General features: G+C 35.7%; 1 protein-coding gene across 3 annotated transcripts in view; it reads left to right on the top strand.

The window, feature by feature from the left end:
* Positions 1 to 20,269, top strand: part of HTR1F (5-hydroxytryptamine receptor 1F) — a gene marked incomplete at its 3' end in the record, with an annotated part of 245,962 nt that overhangs the window by 10,168 nt on the left and 215,525 nt on the right. Inside the window, exon 2 of one of the 3 annotated variants that reach the window (XR_013828534.1) lies at positions 11,144 to 11,186. The exons of the other annotated variants lie outside the window; for them this stretch is intronic. Of the gene's footprint in view, positions 1 to 11,143; positions 11,187 to 20,269 lie in introns of those variants that run through there. 3 annotated transcript variants of the gene reach the window in all.

The raw sequence follows: 20,269 nt of genomic DNA, 5'->3' as shown, positions 1-20,269 counted from the left end.
TTTCAACTTACTAATGCTGCAAGCCCACTTTTAAGGAGGATACTTTGTGTGTGTGTGTGTGTGTGTGTGTGTGGTACACGGGCCTCTCACTGTTGTGGCCTCTCCCGTTGCGGGGCACAGGCTCCGGACGCGCAGGCTCAGCGGCCATGGCTCGGGCCCAGCCGCTCCGCGGCATGTGGGATCTTTCCGGACCGGGGCACGAACCCGTGTCCCCTGCATCGGCAGGCAGACTCTCAACCACTGCGCCACCAGGGAAGCCCGAGGAGAATACTTTTAAATCTGTTTCTATAACAGGCTTTCAGTAATTTAGACAAAGGATGTTCGGACTGTTCACTTAATGTGAAACTTTGATCTAAAGTTGCTTCACTGAAAGAAAAATAAAAGTGTCAGAAATTTGTACAGCTTTTGCATTTTTCATTGTTTAGTCTCTCTGATTGATTCTATGTTCTAAAATTGAAATAGAGGTTTGAACTTTAGAAAGACCTGAAAAAAGTTTCTGCAAGATCAAGTTGCTAAGAAAATAAATTATCTACTCTATATTTATATACTTCAAATTAAATGTTTCTAATTTTAGTACATTCACTAAAGAAAATGTTTTCCTTGACTTATAAATAAAAGCATTTTTCTCTGATGCAGACTGGTGTATAAGGGAACACATCAAAATCTTTCCCTAGAGATGGAATGTGATAAGAAACTATTTTTATTGTCATTGCAGTTTATAATCTTGCTGAAGGAATTATAGCTAATAGTCTAGCCATTTTCTCTTTAACACTCACTTATTATATTTTAAATCATTTTAGAGTAGTCATAAAGTACCTATGTTGCTCTTATGATATTTAAACTTATAATAACACTGTACTTATATACCAGTAGACTACCTCGTGGTATACTCAAAGAATGTAATAAACATAAATTATTCAGTAACTATTAAAACTAGAAGACCTACTAAGGCTAAGAGCCATGTGCCATTTAAATCATATCTAAAATATATTTTTACTACATGTGGTACAATTTTTAGAAAATATTCAAAATATAACTCAAAACACTAAATTCTTTCAAGTTGACTCATGATATCTGGGTTTTCTTTAATGCTTCGATGCTATGAAATACCTTCAGTTTGGAATTTAATTGGTGGACAGATTTGCAAGATTGAAAATTATTTTATACTATGTAGAGAACTATGTTAGACCTTTATACTTAAACCTGGCCTTCTTTTAAACTGTATTTACAGGCATACCTCAAAGATATCATGGGTTCAGTTCCACACCACTGAGGTAAAGCAAATATTGCGATAAAAGTCATACAAATTTTTTGGTTTCCCAGTGCATATAAAAGTTATGTTTAGGGCTTCCCTGGTGGCACAGTGGTTGAGAGTCCGCCTGCCGATGCAGGCGACACGGGTTCGTGCCCCGGTCCGGGAGGATCCCACATGCTGCGGAGCGGCTGGGCCCGTGAGCCATGGCCGCTGAGCCTGCGTGTCCGGAGCCTGCGCTCCGCAACGGGAGAGGCCACAACAGTGAGAGGCCCACGTACCACAAAAAAAAAAAAAAAAAAAAAAAAAAAAGTTATGTTTATACTATACTGTAGTTGACTATGTGTAATAGCATTATGTCTATCAAAGTAATGTGCATACCTTACTTTTAAAAAAAAACTTATTACTGAAAAATGCTAACCATCATCTGAGCCTTCAACAAGTCATAATCTTTTTGCAGTATTTACTTATTTATTTATTTATTTTCTTGGCTGTGTTGGGTCTTTATGGCTGTGCATGGGCTGTCTCTAGTTGTCGCGAGCGGGGGCTACTCTTTGTTGCGGTGCGCGGGCTTCTCATTTTGGTGGCTTCTCTTGTTGCTCTAACCACACGGGCTTCACTAGTTGTGGCACGCAGGCTCAGTAGCTGTGGCTCACGGGCTTGGTTGCTCCGTGGCATGTGGGTTCTTCGCAGACCAGGGCTTGAACCCATGTGCCCTGCATTGGCAGGTGGATTCTTAACCACTGCACCACCAGGAAAGTACCTCTTTTTGTAATAGTAACATGAAAGATTACTGATCATAGATCACCATAACAAATAATGAAATAATATAATATAATATAATCATGGTAATAATAATTAAAGAGTTTGAAATATTGTGAGAATTAACAAAAATGTGACACAGAGATATGAAGTGAGCAAATGTCAGAAAAATGGCACCAATGGACTTGCTTAACACAGGAGTGCCACAAACCTTCCATTTGTAAAAAACATAATATCTGTAAATCACAATAAAGTGAAGCACAGTGCAAGGAGGTATGCCTGTACATTCATTGTCTATCTCCTGGGAACTCATACACACACACAAAATACCCAGATAAACTAGTTACCCTTACAGGCATAGCAGGTGTACAGTGTCTCCTAAAAAGAAATTATCTATAAAAACTGTCCCCAAATCATTTGAATTTGAATGCCATTTGAATTTAAATGGAAAAATGTCAATCAAGGTATTATCAAGCAATGATTTCTACCAAACTCTGTCATAAGGGAATGCAGAACAAGGAGAATTTTCCAATGTATATTATTTATCAATGAGAAAAATTCCAGTTTCAAAACTGGTACATGCAGTAAAATCTCAGATAAATAATTCACATAGCCTTAATAATAACATATGTGTATCTTTTCATGTGCACACTTGTATATAAACCTATGGAACACAAGTATATGATAATTCAGCATAGTTCATGGTACGTAATGCTCAAGAAATACTCCTTGAAAGAACGTGTGAATGAATGCAAAACATACTAAATATATGCCTACATGCAACAGCAACAATAGAATTCATGTTCTTAGTACTAATTTTCAGTGTTTCTATCAGATTAAAAGTTTCATATATCTGGCTAAATAGATTGATAGTAAGAGAGAAAGAGAGAGGGATGCTTTCTTCATGAAGAAGGGCTTTAATAGCATTAGTTATTCTAAGAAAAATTAGAGAAAGTTTAAATGCACCAATATTTGTAGGGAGAAATACACCACAGTATATTTACTGTGGAAAATTTACATTCTCTAAAACTTATTTTCTAAAATGTATGACAAATTGATATTTGTACCTTTCTTTCTTTCTTTGTCTCTTTCTTTCATTCTTTCTTTTTTCTTCCTTTCTTTCTGTGCTTTTTTTTTTTTTTTTGCGGTATGCGGGCCACTCACTGCTGTGGCCTCTCCCGTTGCGAAACACAGGCTCCAGATGCGCAGGTCCAGCAGCCATGGCTCACGGGCCCAGCCGCTCTGTGGCATGTGGGATCCTCCCAGACCGGGACACAAACCCACGTCCCCTGCATCGGCAGGTGGACTCCCAACCACTGCGCCACCAGGGAAGCCCTTCTGTCCTTTTTTCTTTCTTTCTTTCTCTCTTTCTTTTATTGACATATAGTTGACATACAATATTATGTTAGTTTCAGGTGTACAGTGTAATGATTTGACACTTAAATACATTATGAAATGATCACCATAAGTCTAGTAACCATCTGTCACCATACAAAATTATTACAGTATTATTGACTATATTCCTTCTACTCTTAATACATCCCCATGACGTTTATTTTATAGCTGGAAGTTTGTACTTCTTAACCCCCTTAAACCTATTTAACCTAACGCTCTACTCACTTTTCCTCTGGCATCCACCAGTTTACTCTCTGAATCCATAGCCTATTTCTATTTTGTTTTGTTTATTCATGTTTTTAGAGTTTACATGTAAGTGAGATCATACAGTATTTGTCTTTCTCTATCTGACTTATTTCACTTAGCATAATACCATATAGGTCCATCCATGTTGTCTCAAATGACAAGATTTCATTCTTTTTTACTTTTTTATGGCTGAGTAATATTCCATACGCACACACACAGACACACACACACACAAACACCATATCTTTCTTATCCATTCATCTATCTATGGATATTTTGTTGCATCCATATCTTGGCTATTGTAAACAATGAGGCAATGAACATAGGGGAGCATAAATCTTTTCAAATTAGTATTTTGTTTTCCTCAGGTAACTACCCAGAAGAGGAATTATTGAATCAAATAGTAATTCTATTTTTAATTTTTTGAGGAGCCACCATACTGTTTTCCATAGTGGCTATACCAATTTACATTTCTGCCAACAGTACATGAGGGTTTCCTTTCCTCCACATTTCTGCCAACACTTGTTATTTGTTGTCTTTTTGATGATAGCCATTCTAAGAAGTGTGAGGTAATATTTCATTGTGGTTTTGATTTGCATTTCCCTGATGATTAGTAATGCTAGTATCTTTTTCATGTGCCTGTTGTTCATTTGTATGTCTTCTTTGGAGAAATGTCTATTCAAGTCCTATGCCTATTTGTAATATATTTTGGGTTTTATTTTTTATTTTTATATTTTTATTTAGTTAGTTATTTTTGGCTGCATTGGGTCTTTGTTGCTGCACGCGGGCTTTCTTTTTTCTAGTTGCGGCGAGCGGAGGCTACTCTTCCTTGTGGTGTGCAGGCCTGTCATTGTGGTGGCTTCTTTTGTTGTGGAGCATGGGCTCTAGGCACGTGGGCTTCAGTAGTTGTGGCACGTGGGCTCAGTAGTTGTGGCTCACGGACTCTAGAGCACAGGCTCAGTAGTTGTGGCGCACGGGCTTAGTTACTCGCGGCATGTGGGATCTTCCCAGACCAGGGCTTGAACCCGTGTCCCCTGAATTGGCAGGCGGATTCTTAACCACTGCACCACCAGGGAAGCCCTATTTTGGGTTTTTGATACTGAGTTGTATGATTTCTTTATATAATGTAGATATTAACTCCTTATCAGATATATCATTTGTAAAAGTTTTCTCCCATATAGTAGGTTACATTTTCATTTTGTTGATGCTTTCCTTTGCTGTGCAGAAGTTTTTTAGTTTGATGTAGTCCCATTTGCTTATTTTTGCTTTTGTTGCCCTTTCCTGAGAATACAGATCCAAAATTTATTGAGACTTGTTTTATGGCCTAACATGTGATCTGTCCTAGAGAATGTTCCATGTGCACTTAAAAATAAAGTGTATTCTGCTGTTTTTTATGGAATGTTCTGTACATATCACTCAGGGCTATCTGATCTAATATGTCCCTTAAGACCACTCTTTCCTTCTTGATTTTCTGTCTGGAAGATCTACCCATTGATGTGAATGTGGTGTTAAAATCCCCTACTCTAATTGTATTATTGTCAATTTCTCCCTTAATGTCTGTTAATATTTGCTTTATGTATTAAGTGCTTCTGTGTTGGGTGCATAGATATTTACAAGTGTGTCTTCTTGTTTGATTGATCCCATAATTATTACATAGTACCCTTCTTCATCTCTTATTACAGACTTTGTTTTAAAGTTTAAGTTCTCTGGCAGAAGTATTGCTACCTCAACTTTATTATTGTTTCCATTTGTATGGAATATCTTTTTCCATCCCCTTACTTTCAATCTGTGTGTGTCTTTGGATCTGAAATGAGTCTCTTGTAGGCAGCATATAGATGGGTCTTACTTTTTTAACCATTAATCTACCCTATGTCTTTTTTTTTTTTCTTGTGGTACGCGGGCCTCTCACTGTTGTGGCCTCTCGCATTGCGGAGCACAGGCTCCGGACGCACAGGCTCAGCGGCCATGGCTCACGGGCCCAGCTGCTCCGAGGCATGTGGGATCCTCCCAGACCGGGGCATGAACCTGTGTCCCCTGCATCGGCAGGAGGACTCTCAACCACTGTACCATCAGGGAAGCCCCCTACCCTATGTCTTTTGATTGGAGTATTTAGAACATTTATGTTTAAAGTAATTATTGATACTTATGTACTTATTGCCATTTTATTAATTGTTTTCTGGTTATTTTTGCTGTTCTTCTCCTCCTTTCTTCTTTCTTGGTCCCATCCCTTGTGATCTGATAACTTTCTTTAGTGTTATTTTTGTATTCTTTTCTCGTTATTTTTTGTGTATCTATTATCAGTTTTTGATTTGTGGTTACCCTGAGGTGTTTATATAACAATGTATGTATATAGCAGTCTATTTTGAGTTGATAGTTGCTTCATTTGAGCATGTTCTGAAAGATTATATGATAAATAAAATAAAAATACACTAGAGATACAGCAGATTAGATGATGCAGCTATGACGGTTCTTTTATATTTTCTATCTCTCTATGGAAATTTTCATTGTGTTCCTCCATTCTTCTGAGTCAAGTGACCATTACTTTGAATTCTTTACCTGGAAGATGACTTATCTCTATTTCACTTAGTTCTTTTTCTGAGGTTTTATCTTGTTCTTTTGTTTGGAATTTATTTATTATTTATTTACTTATTTATGTGTGTCCTCATTTTGCTTAACTCTCTGTGTTTGTTTCTATGTATTGGGTAGATCAGCTATGTCTCCCACTCTTGAAGGAGTGACTTTGTGTAAGAAGGTGTCCTAGAGGACCCAGTAGTGTAATACCCCCTGGTCACCAGAGCCAGGTGCTCCAGGACTGTCCTTTGTGTGAGTTACTTGTGCCTTTCTGTCGCAGCTGTGCCACAATTGCTATAGGCACACTGGTATGCAGGACTGGCCTCTAGTGTGGCTAGCTATAATGCCTGGTCACAACTGTTGTGGGCATTCTGGTATATGGGGCCAACCTCTTGAGTGGGAGCAGCTCTGGGGAGATGCCAGTGCCAACAAAGGCATCCACTGAATCTGACAGGACGGGTGGCCACTTGGTGGGGCAAGCTGAGGCCACCTGCCGGGACTGGCGGGGTGAGGAGCCTACTTTGGAGGAACTCCAGTACTAGCCGAGGTGCCTACCAGGACTGGCAAAGGGGGCCAGTTTGGCAGGGCTCCAGTATCAACTGAAGATGTCTGCTGGGACAGGCAGGGCAAGGGGCCTCTTTAAAGGGGCTTTGGTGACAGCCAAGAGTGTACAGCAGGACTGGCAGAGTTGGAGAGGTTGTTTTTAATGAGCACCAGCAGGGTCAGATTCACAGGTCCATCTGGAGTGAGGTGAGCAGTGCTAGTAAATTAGATAGGGAGAGTCAGAAAAGGCACCTGCCAGCACTGAGTCAGCTAGGTAGAAAGTGACCCAAAAAAAAAAAAAAAAATGGCACCAACCAGATCCTTTGTACCCAGAAAAAGTTACAACAGATCCCTGTTCCTTGGGCACATGCTCAAAAATTAGTTAATGATTTCACTTAGCACTTTTAATGATTTCACCTAGCACTTTTCAAACTGCTGCCTCTGTGCTGGGACTTAGATCAAGGGCATCTTCGTGTGTGTCCTTGAAGTTCGGATTCTCAGTTTCCTATAGCACTCTCCCAGGCATAAGCCCTGCCTGTTTTCAAAGATGTTATGGGGCTCTTCTCCCAGTGTGGGTACCCTGGGCCAAGGAGCCCAATGTGGACTTCAAAGCCCTGGCTCCATAAGGAGGACTTCTGAGGCTGTGGTATCCTTTCCACCTACTGGTCACAGTGCTGGGGTTGTGGGTCCTGGCCAGATCACATCTCTGCCCTTTCTACCCATCTCAATGTGACTTTTTCTTTTTATCTTTAGCTGTAGAAAATCTGTTCTTCTAGTCTTCAGGTTGTTCTCAGAGATGGTTTGTAGGGGCCATTTTGGTGTGTTTGTGGGAGGAGGCAAGTCCAGGATCTTCCTATTCCACCATATTGTCTTGCCCTCCTGGCAAATCTAATTCAATATTTTAAAATTACAAAAATGTATGTATAAGCACAACAGTCTAAAACAGACAAATACAAATGAAATATCCACGTCAACATGTAGACAGTGTAGCATGTTTTGTTGTCATCATTTGGGGATAAAGTTTTCTGAAAGATGTGAGATTGATTTAACTTTAATTTTATTTTATTTATTTTTTATATTGAAATGATTATTTCGCTGTCTGATATCATAAAATGTACATAGTTCTGCATCTTACTTTAGCAATTAATATTATCTAGGTAAGTCATAATAATGTTCAAGACAATTTGTGCAGAGTATTGCCAAGATATTTCATTAAATCGTAATCTTTATATAAATTTGAATCCCTAGACTTCTGCCTATCATAGCTTGATTTTAACTTGTGTGAGGGCTGCAAAATAATGTGTAATAATTTGTTAATCTTTTTTGAAGAAATTACCAGTTCACTATTCTAATTAAGTTGAAACACTAGGTAATACTCAGCTGCCTTATAAATTAAAAACAACTGTTCATTTAATAGAAATCTGTAGAAAATTGGTAAATATAAGATCCATTGATCATTAAATTTCTTTGTAAAATAGAACTAGATAGGTCTGTTTGCCTCATTACTCAATATTATTAATGTTTTAAGAGAGAATTATTAACAATTTGCCTTTCACAAAAACACTAATATTTTCTGTGAAACATGAATATTTGTTTCTGGGAAATTCTACTGAGCTTCCTTTATATTTCAGACAATGAATGATAGATTTTTGACTCAGTAGTTGGGAAAGAAACTTTATTTTGCAATAAATACCTATACTAAGAAACAATATATGCCTCAGGGATTTGTCCTTAATTATATGAAAGAATTATTCTTTGACTCTTTTAAAGACAAAAGGAGAAAACAAGAAGATAATCAAAATTATTTTTTAGATCAGTGTTTTGCACTGGCATTTTTTTATTATTTCTTCAGGCATATTTTCTTTCACAATTGACATTGATTCCAAGTTTCTTTGGCCCTCTTTTAAGGATTTTATATTATTTGGTTGCACATTTTATTATAGATAATTTTTAAACATAGAGTACATTAAATAGCATAACAAATTCCTATGTATCTTTTCCACAAATACAAAAATTATCTTTGCTGTATCATTCCTGTTTCATTTATAACTCTTCCCACTCCCTACTTCCTATCATGGAAATGATGATGATGATGCTTATGATGATGATGGTTACAGTGATTTTGGTGGGGGTGGCATTTACATACATTGAGATGTACAAAACTTAATGTACAATTTTGAAAAATGGATGCCCCCATAAAGAACACATCTCTATCATATTTCTATCTTTCCAGAAATTTCCCTTCCTTCCCAGTCAATCTAGCCGTCAGAAGCATGTTTCAATTCAGATTATTATTGTCTATTCTGGTATTTCATATAAATGGAATTACATAGTATATATTCTTTTGTGTATAGCTTTTTCTGTAACATTTTTTTCTGTGGGAGTCATCTATGTGATGTGTGTGTCAGTAGCTCTTGTTATTGCCAAGTAGTGTTCCATTTTATAAATACACAAAATTGTTACTTATTCTTCCCTTTGTTGGTGCCTATTTTGTTTGTTTCCAGTTTTGAGCTGTGTGTAGAACAGCTATGAACATTCTTAAGCAAGTCTTTTTATAAATATATGTTTTTATTTCTTTTGGATAGATTCCTAAAAATAAAATTGTTAGGTCAAAAAGTGGGTATATATATTATGAACATGCCCAATCTTTCTCTAAAATTATTATGTCATTTTATTTTTTAATGCAAAAGATACTGGTTTTTCTACATTTTCTTCAACTTTAATGTGGTTAGCCTTTTTACGTTTAGCCATTCTGATAGGTGTAGAGTGGTACTGCCATTGTGATTCTAATTTACATTTTTAAATAACTAGTCATGTGCAATTTTTCTTGTTTTTTTTGGCCAATCTTCCTTTCAGACCATCGATTCAAATATTTGCCTATTTTCATTTAGATTTTTTTTATTACACTATCACTTTTGAGTTAAAGAAACTTTTTTCTTTTTTTTAATTTAAGTACAGTTGATTTACAATATCATATGAGTTTCAGGTGTACAGCATAGTGATTCAATATTTTTACAGATTACACTCCATTAAAAGTTATTACAAGATAATAGCTATAATTCCCTGTGCTATACAGTATATCCTTATTGCTTATCTATTTTATAGATAGCAGTTTTATCTCTTAATCCCATACCCCTAATTTGCCCCTCCCCACATCCCTCTTCCTTCTAGCTCCCACTAGTTTGTTTTCTATACCTGTGAGTGTGTTTCTGTTTTGCTATATACATTTATTTGTATTATTTTTTAGATTCCACATATAAGTGATATCACACAGTTTTGTCTTTCTCTGTCTGAATTATTTCACTAAGCATAATTTTCTCTAGGTCCAACCACATTGCTGCAAATGGCAGAATTTCCTTCTTTTTTATGTCTGAGTAGTAATCCATTGTACCATATCTTCTTTATCCATCTGTCTGTTGATGGGCCCTTGGATTGCTTCTGTGTCTTGGCTATTGTAAATACTGCTACTGTGAACATTGGGGTGCATCGAGCCATTTGAATTAGTGTGCTCATTTTTTCCAGATATATACCCAGGAGTTGAATTCCTGGATCATATGGTAGTTCTATTTTTAATTTTTTGAGAAACCTCCATAACGTTTTCCATAGTGGCTATACCAATTTATGTTCCCACCAACAGTATACAAGGGTTCCCTTCTCTCCACCTCCTTGCCAACATTTGTTATTTGTGTTTTTTTTAAGGATAGCCATTCTGACAGGTGTGAGGTGATATATCACTGTGGTTTTGATTTGCATTTTACTGATGATTAGTGATATAGAGCATCTTTTCAAGTGCCTGTTGGCCATCTACATTTCCGCTTTGGAAAAGTGTCTACTCAATTCTTCTGCCCATTTTTAAATTGGGTTGTTTGTTTTTTTTTGATGTTGAGTTGTATAAGCTGTTTATATACATTAGATATCATGCAGTCATATCATTTGCAAATATTTTCTTCCATTCAGTACATTGTCTTTTTGTTTAGTCAGTGGTTTCCTTTGCTGTGCAAAAGCTTTTAAATTTAATTAGATTCCATTTGTTTATTTTTGTTTTTATTTCCTTTACTTTAGGAGACAGATCCAAAAAAATATTGGTGGGATTTATGTCAGAGAGTATTCTCCCTATGTTTTCCTCTAGGAGTTTTATAGTATTCAGTCTTACATTTAGGTCTTTAATCCATTTTGAGTTTATTTTTGTATATAGTGTTAGAGAATGTTCTAATTTCATTTTTTAATGTTGTCTGTCCAGTTTTCCCAACAACACTTATTGAAGAGACTGCCTTTTTTTTTTTACTGATTTTTTTTAATTGAGGTATAGTTAATTTACAATGTTGTGTTAATTTCAAGTGTACAGCAAAAAAACATATATATATCCTTTTTCAGATTATTTTCCATTATGGGTCATCACAAGATACTGAGTAGAGTTCCCTGCATAATACAGTAGGTCCTTGTTGTTTACCTATTTTATATATAGTAGTGTTTATATGTTAATCCCAAACTCCTAATTTATCTCCCTCTACAACCCTGCTCCACTATCCCCTTTGGTAATCATAAGTTTGACTTCTATGTCTGTGAGTCTGTTTCTGTTTTGTATATAAGTTCATTTGTATCATTTTTTTTAGATTCCACAAGTAAGTTATATCATATGATATTTGTCTTCCTGACTTATTTCATTTAATATGATAATCTCTAGGTCCATCCATGTTGCTATAAATGGCATTATTTCTTTTTCATGGCTGAGTAATATTCCATTTTATATATATACCACATCGTCTTTATCCGTTCATATGTTGATGGACATTTAGGTTGCTTCCATGTCTCAGTATTGTCAATAGTGCTGCTATGAATATTGGGGTATGTATCTTTTTGAATTAGAGTTTTCTCCAGATATATGTCCAGGAGTGGATTGCAGGATCATATGGTAACTGTATTTTTAGATTTTAAGGAACCTCCATACTGTTCTCCATAGTGGCTGCACCAATTTACATTCCCACCATCAGTGTAGGAGGGTTCCTTTTTCTCCACACCCTCTCAAGCATTTATTATTTGTAGACTTTTTATTGATGGTCACTCTGAATGGTGTGAGGTGATACCTCATGGTAGTTTTGAGTTTCATTCCTCTAGAAATTAACAGTATTGAGCATCTTTTCATGTGCCTGTTGACCATCTCTATATCTTCCTTGGAGAAATGTCTATTTAGGTCTTCTGACTATTTTTTTGTTTTGTTTTGTTTTGTTTTTTGCGGTGCGTGGACCTCTCACTGTTGTGGCCTCTCCCGTTGCGGAGCACAGGCTCCGGGCGCACAGGCTCAGCGGCCATGGCTCACGGGCCCAGCCGCTCCGCGGCATGTGGGATCTTCCCAGACCAGGGCACGAACCCATGTCCCCTGCATTGACAGGCAGACTCTCAACCACTGTGCCACCAGGGAAGCCCCTGACTATTTTTTGATTGTGTTTATTTTTTAATATTAAGCTGTATGAGCTGTTTGTATATTTTGGAAATTAATCCCTTGTTGGTAGCATCGTTTGCAAGTATTTTCTCCCAGTCTGTAGGTTGCCTTTTCATTTTGTTTATGATTTCATTTGCTGTGCAAAAGCTTTTAAGTATAATTAGGTCCCATTTGTTTATTTTTGCTTTTATTTCCTTTACTTTAGGACACAGATCCAAAAAACTCTTGCTGTGACTTATGTCAAAGAGTGTTCTGCCTATGTTTATCTCTAGGAGTTTTATAGTATTCAGTTTTACATTTAGGTCCTTAATCCATTTTGAGTTTATTTTTGTGTATGGTGTTAGAGAGTGTTCTAATTTCATTCTTTTATATATAGCTATCCAGTTTTCCCAGCACAACTTATTGAAGAGACTGTCTTTTCTCCATTGTATATTCTTGCCTCCTTTGTCATAGTTTAATTTACCATAAGTGTGTGGGTGTGTTTCCTGGCTCCCTGTCCTGTTCTATTTATCTATGTGTCTGGTTTTTTGCCAGTACCATACTGTTTCAATTCCTGTAGCTTTGTACTATAGTCTGAAGTCAGGGAGCATGATTCCTCCAGCTCTGTTCTTCTTTCTCAAGATTGTTTTAGCTATTCAAGGTCTTTTGTGTTTCCATGCACATTTGAAAATTGTTTGGTCTAGTTCTATGGAAAATGCCATTGGTAGTTTTCTAGGGATTACATTGAATCTGTAGATTGCTCTGGATAGTATGGTCATTTTAACAATATTGATTTTTCCAAACCAGGACAATAGTATGTCTTTCAGTTTTGTGTGTTGTCTTTAGTTTCTTTCATCTTTCATTTATTTTTGTAGTTTTCAGAGCACAGGTCTTTTGCCACGTAAAGTAGGTTTATTCCTAGATATTTTATTCTTTTTGATGTGATTGTAAATAGGATTGTTTCCTTAATTTCTGTTTCTGGTCTTTCATTGTTAGCGTATACAAATGCAACAGATTTCTGTATATTAATTTTGTATCCTGCAATTTTACTGAATTCATTGATGAGCTCTAGCAGTTTTCTGGTAGCGCCTTTAGGATTTTCTATGTGTAATACCGTGTCATCTGAAAACAGTGACACTTTTACTTCTTTTCCAGTTCGGATGCCTTTTATTTCTTTTTCTTCTTTGATTGCCATGGCTAGGACTTCCAAAACTATGTTGAATAACAGTTATGAGAGTGGGCATCCTTGCCTTGTTCCTGATCTTAGAGAAAATGCTTTCAGCTTTTCACCATTGAGTATGATGTCAGCTGTAGGTTTGTCATATATAGCCTTTATTATTTTGAGGTATGTTCCCTCTATGTCTGCTTTCTGGAGAGTTTTATCCTAAATGGATAGTGAATTTTATGAAAAGCTTTTTCTGCATCTGTTGAGATGATCATATGGTTTTCATTCTTCAATTTACATATTAATGTCGTGTATGACATTGATTAATTTGTGGATATTGAAGAATCCTTGCAACCTTGGGATAAATCCCACTTGACCATGGTGTATTATTCTTTTAATGTATATTTGGATTTGGTTTGCTAGTATTTTGTTGAGGATTTTTGCATCTATGTTCATCAGTGATAATGGCCTGTAATTTTCTTTTTTGTGTGTGATATCTTTGTCTTGGTATCGGGTGATGCTGGCCTCATAAAATGAGTTCAGAAGTGTTCCTTCCTCTGCAGTTTTTTTTTGGAATAGTTTCAGAAGGATAGGTGTTAACTCTTCTTTAAATGTTTGGTAGAATTCACCTGTGAAGCCATCTGATCCTGGACCTTTTTATGTTGGGAGTTTTTAAATTACTGATTCAACTTCATTACTAGTAATTGGTCTGTTCATATTTTCTTCCTGGTTCAGTCTTGGGAGATTGTACCTTTCTAAGAATTTATCCATTTCTTCTAGGTTGTTCATTTTATTGGCATATAGTTGTTCCCAGTAGTCTCTTATGTTCCTTTGTATTTTGTATTTCTGTGGTGTCTGTTGTAACTTCTCCGTTTTCATTTCTCATGTGGTGAAGGCAGACAGACTTTACTTATTCCTGATCTTATGTGGACCTCATTCAGTCTTCATCATTAAGTATGTGATTACCTGGAAGTGAACTTCTTTTGGTTGTAGGAAGTTTCCTTCCTGGTTAACTGAGTATTTTTATGAATAATTGTTGTCAAATTGTGTCAAATGCTTTTTCTGCATTTAATGAGGTACTCATATGGTTATTCTACTTTATTTTGTTGATGTGATTAATTGCATTGAATGATTTTAGAATATAAACCATCCTTATACCCTGGGATAAACTCCACTTGGTCACGGTGTATTATTCTTTTTTATATATTCCTGGATTATTTGCCAATATTTTATTTAGATATTTTGAATCTGTGTTTATGACAACTTGTGTATATTACTTTCTTCCCTTGTAATGTTTTTGTCAGCTTTTGGTATCAGGGTAATGCTGGCCTCATGAGTTGAGAAACACTTATTCCTTATTTTTAGTGAGATTTTGTATTATTATATCTTCCTTAAATGCTTAAGAAATTTGCTAGTGTATGCATCTGTACCTGGAGTTTTCTCTATGAAAAAGTGTTTAGTACCTAATTCAATTTCTTTGATAAATATAAAGCTATTAATAGTTTCTGTTTTATCTTTTAATATATTTGTCTGTTTCATCTGTTTTTAATTTATTTTTAAATTTAAGAATTATTTTTTTTCTTAATTAGTCTTACTTGGAGTTTATCAATTTTATTAACCTTTTCAAAGAATCAACATTGGTTGTATCAAATTTATCTGTTATTTTTTCTTTTATATTTCTACTGTTTTTTTTCATATCCTCCATTTCTCTTCTCTAAATCCTTGAACATATTTATTATATGTATAATAGTTGTTTTGGTGTCCTTGCTTGCTAATTCCATTCTCTCTGTCATTTTTATGTATGTTCTGTTAACTGATATTCCTCCTGATATTATAGGTCACATTTTCTTTCTTCTTTCCATATCTAGAAATTTTGTTTTTTGAAAGTTATGTATTGTGAATTTTATGTTATAACTGTTGGATATGTATTCTTCCTCTAATGAGTGTTAGACTTTGTTCTAAGTCACTTATATGTTAACTTGATTCTTTTGAGGCTGGTTTCTAAGTTTTTTAAAGATAAATCTAGATTAGCCTTTATTCTAGAGCCATTTTAACCTTGGACCAACTTCATGGTTGTACGACCTGTGTAGTCTCATAGGGGCCTGAATGAAGAAGGGCCCAACACTTGGTTTAGTGTTCCTGTCACTGTCTTGAACTTCTTAATAATTTTATTGTTGAATATGTGCTGCCAGTTAGCCAATGTCTGAAGACAGTTATTTCAGATGATTTTTGCACGTCCCTTGGTTGTTTATAGCAGGAGGTAAGTCCCACAAGGAATCCCATATCCTTCCATGTGAAAAAGTATAGATCTAAAATATAATTTGAAGATATTGGAGATTGTTTTTTAAATGTAAATTTAAAAATTAGTTGTTTTCCATAGACACAGCTTCTGTGGGAATGAAGAACTTACAAATCTTCTTGCAGGTAAAAATTTCCCCAAGAAGAAATTATTGATTCAAAATGCCCATAGTGTTGCAGTTGAGAAACTCTGCTAAAATGGAAGTTATTCAAAGGCTTATAGAGATCAGAATGTTAGAATGTATTTTTCATGGAAGGCCTGTTAATCCATTCATTAACTATATTTCCCGGAAAAGTCCAGAGGAACTCTGTTTACTACATACAGCTATGAGAAATACATTCACAAAGGGGACCTTAGTATCCTTGAAAAGCTCTGTGGTGGCTATTATTCTCTGTATACCAGGAATGACAAAGGGAACTGCTCTTACCATAATAGGCTCCCTGAATTCAAAAGGGATGATGAGATTCCATAGTGGCAGGAATGAATTAGTAGCACTTAATTGCCTGAGAAAAATGAACATGATTGCTGTAATAAGCAACAGAAGTGAAGCCCACATCAGAATATTTAAACTGCCATGGATCTTTAGTTTTGACCAATTGAGTAGAATGTCTCTAAAACTGATCAATGATCTAATAAAGCCTTATTTAATTTATATAAGTAGAAAAGTTTCAGGTCCTTTAAACAGAATCTGACTTATATCACCACACTAGAAAGTCAAAGCCCCTTCATCAATTCTCACAGACTTGACTAGTTTACAGACCCAGGGCCCTTTAAATGAAAGGGAGGCAGGGTCCTCTTGAAAATATCCTGCTACAATGTCAGAAATTTGTACTGTAAATTTTCCTTTTTGACTGTCTTATGGTCACTAAGATAACTGCACATTGAAAAGAAGGAATAATCAACATTTTTAGTTTGCAGGACACTGGTTCTTAATTAACACTAATTCCTAGAGATTCAAAACACTACTGTAGTCTGACAGTCAAAATAAGGACTTAAAGAGATTGAGTGATCAATGGAATTTTGCTTCAGTAAACCCAGTGTGTCATCAAAACCATCTTGTGGTTATTTCCTCTGTTTCAGAATGGGCTTCCTGACCAATGAAGAAAGGGCTATTATGGTAGAAAAGGTCAAGTGTAGGCCACTAGAACTGCTTCTAGCTAACAAATGTTAAACCAGTAGCAATACTACATTCCTTAAGGGATTTCAGTAATTAGTGTAACCATCAAGGATGGAAAAGCACAGAGGGCAATCCATACCACACACAGACTAGATTTCTCTGAGCTCAAGCCTTCTGTAAGAAGGATACCAGAAGAGTGAAATTTTATTATTTCCTAGTTCTATGATCATGATTTCTGAGATTTTCTTCAAAGCAGCACTTCTGATAAGAAGAGTGGGTGAAACATCAAACCTATGCAACTACAGAATTTATTTCCAAAACCCACCCACTCTGACCCAACTTGTCAGAGAAACAGAACTGTAGGTCCCAGGAGCTGTTAGAGATAGATGCAAGCCAATCCTTTCCCACGTGGTTGAAGTTATTTTCCTTGGTCAGTATTATCAACCCCTCCCAAAATCCTCCATAATTTTTCCCTAAAAGTGGAGTTAATTCAACTAAGTGTAATTCAGCCTCTAATTTCATTTTAATTTCATTTACATACTCTTTCTGATAGTAATGTTCTTAACATGGGGAAGAGGCCCCATTGCCCCAGATGAAATGAGCCACAAAGAGCCCAACTTCAGTTTTTCTTTGATTCCGTTCGATCAATGTCCCAATATTCTTCACTCAGTTCCTAGAAAAACTCCCATTCCACTTACATTTTTATTTTGGTGTGTGTGTGAAAAGCTGTACATGATTCATTCTTGCTTAATTTAACATGCTCTCTGTGAGCATATTCCCTCCTTTATCTTTGAAGTTATTTGTCTGTGTTTCCCTTCTTTATTTCAGGATGCAACTTACCACAAGTATTAAAGTTACTGGTTACTTCTTTATTTCAGGATGCAACTTACCACAAGTATTAAAGTTACTGGTTACCCTCTTAGTATTGTTTTGGCCAAGTCGTATAAATTTTTATATGTGTTATTGTCCTTGTCATTTCCACTTTTTATATTTCTACAATATTTCTTATTAATTCCATTTGTTAACTTTTTGTTGTTTTACTCTATTACATATCTAGGGTCATATCTCTTTTCTTTCTCCTAATATTAGGGTTTTTCCTCTACTCTTTGATCAAAGTTTTCAGAGATTTTCCTGTATGATACTCCTAAAAGAACCCATTCTTATATTCATAAATTCCACCAGGGAGAAGGGCAGTTATTTTGTAGCTGTGTGGTATTTACAATTCTGTTTCGTTAGTTCTGCTTCTAGATTAATTATTTACATCTTACATCTACTATATTTGCTAAGTTTTTTCCTAATCTTGAGTTTAAATCATTTGGTTTTTTTGTTTGTTTGTTTGTTTAATTATAAAAAGAGATAAAAGCTGTGATCTCTGATTATGGCTTAAACTAAATAAAAGTTTTCTACATATGTTGCAGTTTTAGTTTTGAGTTTCTGTTTAACAAAAAAGCTATAAAGTTTCTTATAATTCTTCAAAGTATTTTTTATATGTTTTTTAATTTCCTGAGAGACTTTTAAATTTTTAACACATGATTTCTTCCAATGCCACATTTAAAGAAATAGAGTACAGAGAAGTCATTTTGCTAAAGATCATACAGCCAGCTTATGCCAAGCCTTTGCATTCCCAGGTCTTTGTATTTTCCATTCAGCTGTAGAATATTTATTTCTTTTATCATGTATTCTTAGTAGTTATGTTTTTCCAGGCTTTAATTTTCCTAGTTAAATGCCTATTTTATTAACATTATCTCCTGCAATATCAATATTATAATTATCTCCTATGAGATCAATGTTGAAATAATTGATACTTTAAAAAATTAATATCTTTCACCACAACCATAGACACACACACACCCACTCATAGCAGTTTCATCCTTAGACCACCAAGGCTTTGCCAAAAGTAATTCTATTTGCTTTAAAACAAACAGCAAATACCCTCTCCTCAGGTTTTATTTTTGCCTAGATGTTTCAATAACACTGATTCTTAACAGAGATCCTCTATTGAATTCTAATTAACAGAGATCTCTTCAATAGAGATCCTCTATTGAATTAGTTTTGTTAAGTACCCAAGCGTGATCAGAATAAAATAATAGCTAAAATATCAATCTTTTAGGGTCTCCAAAAAATAAGCCTTTTATCTGGTGGCACATACTCTGAAAATTCATCCAATACCCTACACATTGTAAATATTTTCTGTCTTTGACAAAAGGGAAAACATTTATAAGGAGAATAATTATATTTCCATTCAGTAGTTTTCAAATCATAATTAAATTGTTTCTTTGTTGCTGTTGTTTTTATATTCCTTCCTAATAAATGCAACCACAGAAGCTCCAACTGCACAGGAAATATGGCTGCTTTTTCACAGTTATTAATATCAGTAGAAGCAGTTGAGCCCTCTGGAAAAGCAAGCCAATCCACTCCCAGCTTTCAGAGACAGAGTTTTGAACAGAGAAGAAGCCAGCCATGACATAAGAATAGAGGAGCACTAGATAATCATTTTCGTCCCCAGATCTACTCAATTTCAGTAAAGAGGCTTCTCATTTGTGGTGAAGAGAAAAATATTCTAATACTACTAATTATGTTAAATTACAATTATCTATTCACATCTTAGAAAACTTGGCTCAGAAAGCAGTCCCTGCTATTTACAAGAGCAGGTAGGCAAGTCTATGACATGAGAGAGCATCAGACAGAAAAGTGACCAGACATAGGAATGATTGAGTCAGGGGCCCTTGGCAATCTGAGACCCCAGTAGGCAGATTGCCACATGCTTAGAGAGTAGCATATGGAAGGGTGGGGGGGAACAAAACACACTGGACTTTTTCAATTATTTTACCAAGGGTTCTTAACATGTTCTCATCCTTAGTTGCATAATACAATCACCTGGGAAGCTTTTGAAGAAAATACCAGTTTCTGTGTCCCATCTCAGATCAATTAAATCAGGATCTTTGGAAGTGAGGCTCAGCCATCAGTATTTTTAAAAGCTCCTTGGGTGAACCAAAAGTACAACTCTGCTTAAGAACCCCTGAGCTCAGTTCTGGTCATGTTACCCTCAGAGACTTGTTCTTGACGGATTAAGTGCAACAAACAATAGCTACCACTAGAAAATTTGAAGAATTGTGTCTCCTCATCTCTTTAGGTTGCAACTGGTTTGTTTATTAGAAAAGGAAACTTTGACTTGGAGCTGCAGGTTTCGGGCTCTCTTAATTCTTCTAATATGAGGTTGGATTTTTTCAACATTTTATCTGACTATACAGTACTTACATTTCATCCCTCTAAAAATATATAATAGATCCATTTTTGACAATGCTTTCAGCTTCCTAAGTATACTTTCTAGTATTTTCTGAAATCAAAACTAATAAGAGAGGATGCTGTTATATTTCCAAATTCACTAGTTAGACAAGTTATGGACTAAATAGTGGATACTACAGGGCAGAGGATGTATATATGAGACTTCAGGGTTGGTTTGGACTAACAGTGGAAATAGAACCAGATAAGTATAAGCC

The sequence above is a fragment of the Stenella coeruleoalba genome (assembly GCF_951394435.1).
Source record: "Stenella coeruleoalba genome assembly, chromosome: 5".
Classification (NCBI taxonomy): Eukaryota; Metazoa; Chordata; class Mammalia; order Artiodactyla; family Delphinidae; genus Stenella; species Stenella coeruleoalba.
Note: the sequence above shows the minus strand (reverse complement) of the source record. Positions and strands in the feature narration are given on the sequence as shown.